The sequence below is a fragment of the Miscanthus floridulus genome, unplaced genomic scaffold, assembly GCF_019320115.1.
Source record: "Miscanthus floridulus cultivar M001 unplaced genomic scaffold, ASM1932011v1 fs_550_10_11, whole genome shotgun sequence".
Taxonomy (NCBI): Eukaryota; Viridiplantae; Streptophyta; class Magnoliopsida; order Poales; family Poaceae; genus Miscanthus; species Miscanthus floridulus.
The window spans coordinates 10,822-15,571 of NW_027096916.1; the positions used below are offsets into that span (position 1 = coordinate 10,822).

Below are 4,750 nucleotides of genomic sequence, written 5' to 3' on the forward strand. Positions count from 1 at the left end.
CTAACTACGTTTTTTTTATCTGAAGGCTCGTATCATTCAAAAGATATGGTACTATTGGCAATAATCGATGAAGCAACACGATTTACAGCGAAGGCTTGTATGGCGTGCTGTGATACATAGGATCAATACGTGTATAGCAGATGTAGCACAAATCGTAGAGGAATTTGTAAACATATTGAAAATGTAGTGGGCCAAATATATTAGAAATAGATTAAAACGATTCTTCGACGGCATGCACTTAGTGACCTAGCACGGAACAAAAAAAAGAAGTATCTAAGTAGAAAGGCATGGTTTTAGTGGCATAGTACAGACCAAAGAAAAGTAGCATTTAAGCAGGTGTATTTATAGTTCTGGAGATGAACGACATACTAATACATAGCTGTTGACCAGGTAGGAGTCGTTTCCTGAGGAGCCCTTGTCATATACAAACTGGACATAGTGTGTTGGGCATCAAAGTCTTTGAGCCAACAGGAGTCACTTCCATGTTGCAAAATGATGTAATAGTGCTAAGCTTCTGCATTTTATAGCATTTAAAAAACGAATAGGAGTGTAGTCAGTACAGTATGTAGCTGTAAGTATGTTGACAAAAGAAGTCTCAGGGACAATAAAAGGTTTTGGATAAACCAAAGAATGATTAGCTAGTTCCTTTGTCGATCATAGAAATAACAGTGATAAAGTCTTTGTTTTTTTCTGTACAGTTTGTGGAAAATACGTTAGGAGAGAAAAAAAAGAAATTGATAACAACGATCGTAGCCGATATAGAATGGAAATAGTCGAATGTCAACTGCTGTTGTTACGATCTTATTTATTCATTGGAATATCAAGCATGGATATTCGCCTGTCGTGCGAATATGGAAAAGCCAATAATGGTCACTACAATGGAATGGCATGATACACATTGTACTTGTTATTGCAGTATCCATAAAAATAAGAAGCATTTTGGAGCTTTGCTGCTCACCTGTGGATTCAGGGCACTGGGCACGCTACCAATTCCCCCTTCAATTTGGAAAGAAAACACCAAACCTGACTGGATCAGAAAAAAAAACAGATGTAGATATGTGTCGAGTAAGGAGAAGGTAAAAATATGGAACATACTGCACTCACTCTAAAGACTGCATGAGAAAGCAAACAGAACAGGCACTTCGGTACCCAAAAAAATCAATAATTCAAATGTGAAAAAACAAAACGCCTCAGATGGCAGCTTCAATCAGTTTGTGGACTGAGCGGTTGATCCTTAATCAGTCTGTGGATTGAGAGGCTGATCCTTTTTTTCCATTATCACAGAGACTTACAATGGGTATGCAGATCACACTTAGATTGATAGCAACAAAACTCTAAAAACACAAGCAGCTAGTGCATTCAATCTCGTAGGTAATCCAAATACAAAATCAAATGAAATGGTATTATCTTGTCAATTTAGGTATTTATTGGAAATTATATGATGTTGATCATTTGTAATAGTCCTGAAAAGGACTTTTGTGATATAATATTGGAAGGACTATTATTTTGGGAAAAAAATGTTGGTTTAACATAGAAACACTTTTATGGTTAAAAGGAGGACTCAATTTCAAAGCGCAATCTGAAACATGTCTTAAAAAATTGTGTAGCCATTATTATTTTTATCCATAGAACCGTAAATGAAAACTGAGTAAGGATCTTGACCAGTAAACATAGTTGTTGCACCTGATTGTATTAAGCTGCAGGCATTGCTTCGACTGATGAGCCGAATGGCAGAACACTACTAAGCCTGTGAAGGTAACTGTATTAGACTATTAGTGAATCTATCTCACAAATCTAATCTGAACTCAAAATATTAGGGTACTATGAAAATGTTACCAAGTTGAAAGCAACAGGCTGGAATCATGTACCATCATGAAGGGAGAAATCTAAGTGAACTAAACCTGAGCAGTTAACAGAAAACGGAATTACCCATCCAAATGGAAATTGGCTGCAGAGTTGATACTAAGGAAAAGCAATGTCATATTTCAGATAGCAAAGTGCATAGCTATAGTTCAGACGAAGCTAATACATAGCCTTAGCTCAGAAATACATTAAAAATTGAAGTACCCTGATATTTGCAGTTTCAGCAAGTAATAATTGCCTTGCTAGGAAGCCCAATTGCCTTTACCATTGTGAGGACCACTACAGGCAGCAGCGGCACTCGGCCCTTGCCCCGGTGGCGTTGATCCTTGAGTTTGCTGCAATCGAACACGTATATCGCAGCAGGGAAATATAGGCTGTGATAACGGATTGAGGAGAAAATAAAATACTGACAAATAGGTCATGAATATACAAGGGTGTGGTTTATTACCTGAAGGGTTGGATATGTAGTAGGCATACTCTCTTGGGTCTGGAAGATGTGCACCACTGAGCAGGCATGGGCACCGTTCCTTCCATTAAGGGGCAAATAATATCACCCTGCACATATGACATATTAGACAAAAATAGGAATAGAAGAGTTTCGATCGTTCAAGTTTACCTTTCTAAAACGATGCATAGAGGAAGGTAAAAGAGAGTTATTTCAAGGTTACAGTGGCTTGAACTAATGATTGTAAGACGTATGGCATATGCACACGTAGAAGATGATCTGCACTCTGCAAATCGATCGCACAAAAAAGCTGATATGCGGACTATGTCTTTGAGCATTTAGAGCTTGGATTTGTAAAACTATAGTGGCGGGCCGCGCCCCTGGGCAAGAACGATCTTGAATATACTCAAGAAAATAGCATGTCAGTAGGTTCAAGCATGGCTATGCATATATTACAGATGATATGTACCGATGAGGATAGGCCAAAAGAACATATTTATGATCAATACATAGCCTTAGCTCAGAAATGCATTAAAAATTGAAGTACCCTGATATTTGCAGTGTCAGCAAGTAATAATTACCTTGCTAGGAAGCCCAACTACCTTTACCATTGTGAGGACCACTGCAGGCAGCAGCGGCACTCGGCCCTTGCCCCGGTGGCGTTGATCCTTGAGTTTGCTGCAATCGAACACGTATATCGCAGCAGGGAAATAGAGGCTGTGATAACGGATTGAGGAGAAAATAAAATACTGACAAATAGGTCCTGAATACACAAGGGTGTGGTTTATTACCTGAAGGGTTGGATATGTAGCAGCCATACTCTCTTGGGTCTGAAAGATGTGCACCACTGAGCAGGCATGGGCACCGTTCCTTCCATTAAGGGGCAAATAATATCACCCTGCACATATGACATATTAGACAAAAATAGGAATCGAAGAGTTTCAATTGTTCAAGTTTACCTTTCTAAAACGATGCATAGAGGAAGGTAAAAGAGAGTTATTTCAAGGTTACAGTGGCTTGAACTAATGATTGTAAGATGTATGGCATATGCACACGTAGAAGATGATCTACACTCTGCAAATCGATCGCACAAAAAAGCTGATATGCGGACTATGTCTTTGAGCATTTAGAGCTTGGATTTGTAAAACTATAGTGGCGGGCCGCGCCCCCGTGCAAAAACGATCTTGAATATACTTAAGAAAATAGCATGTCAGTAGGTTCAAGCATGGCTATGCATATATTACAGATGATATGTACCGATGAGGATAGGCCAAAAGAACATATTTATGATCAAGAGACAGAAAATAAAGACCAAGCAATATGAGATTGTTTTGCGACCAACAGACTGGACCGATCTCATTCGGAGTATGTACAATGGTTTCCTGCAGAAAAGAGGTAAATTAATTTGGTGGGTTTCAATATGGTGGGATAAGTGGGGAGCAAAAAACAGAAGTTGTATGGAGTTACATTTTTGTTGACTACGTTGTCACCAAAGAGTTGTCTGCGAAATTTTCCTGGTCCTGCTGGTGAGCTGGTCATCCAACAGGGGAAAAACAATCATAATGGGAAACAACTAATGAGGATGCAAAACTCATTTCCACTATAGGAATGTGTAACCTCTTTTTCTGCAATGTAACAGCAGGAAGAGAACTGAAGAGGGTTTTTTGTCTGACATGGCAATTTCCATTACTTGGTAACTATCATCATGTACCATGCTGAAAAAAAATCAATTCCTAAGTAGCGCCATGGCCCTTTATGGCGTACATGTAGCTCCGCCACTAAACAATACAAATCTACTTTAGTGTGAAATGTACTTCGATTCAGATATTTTTGAACTATATGCGGTGGCATGGATAGAAGGAACCATTATATATACACGTAGTCTGTTGGCACCAACAATACAAAATCTGATTTAGAGGAAGTCAACACAAAAAAACCCAAGTGGAAAAAGTACACCTATTTGAGCAGCGTAGCTAACATGCGAAGGAAAACCTATAGTATGCAATGTAAGAATACAAAACCTATTCATACCAACAATACAATTTGGAAAATACACCTCTTTGAGGAACCTATCAGAAATCCAAAGGAAATATAAAGGAAGATTTGTATTGCGCAATAGATGAATGCATCTAAAATGTATGGCTTCAAAATTTCTAAGTACAAGATGAGGATTCACGGATACAAAGTACATAGGAAATAATTCTTAATAATTGTTTACGGCAGCTATTCCTAGCGCATGGCTCAGTTGTCATATGGTAAACTAAACTAATCGAAAGCCTAACGTTGAGCATTTGGTAAACATGTTTAACTGATTGTAAGATGCACTGAACTTATTGTAAGATGGAAAGGAAAGGAAAAGGAGGCCAACTGATTGTGCAACTAAGACAAGAGCATGCCCTTTTTTGTGGTAATTGTTGTGCAAATTAATCTACCAGATACCAA

General features: G+C 38.5%; 1 long non-coding RNA gene across 1 annotated transcript; it reads right to left on the reverse strand.

The window, feature by feature from the left end:
* Positions 1 to 374: 374 nt before the first annotated feature.
* LOC136532201 (uncharacterized) lies at positions 375 to 2,137 on the reverse strand. The gene is made up of 5 exons (XR_010778191.1): positions 2,068 to 2,137; positions 1,837 to 1,901; positions 1,684 to 1,747; positions 959 to 1,023; positions 375 to 514 (listed from the first exon to the last, which is right to left on the reverse strand). It is a non-coding gene; the product is annotated as an uncharacterized lncRNA (long non-coding RNA).
* Positions 2,138 to 4,750: the final 2,613 nt, after the last annotated feature.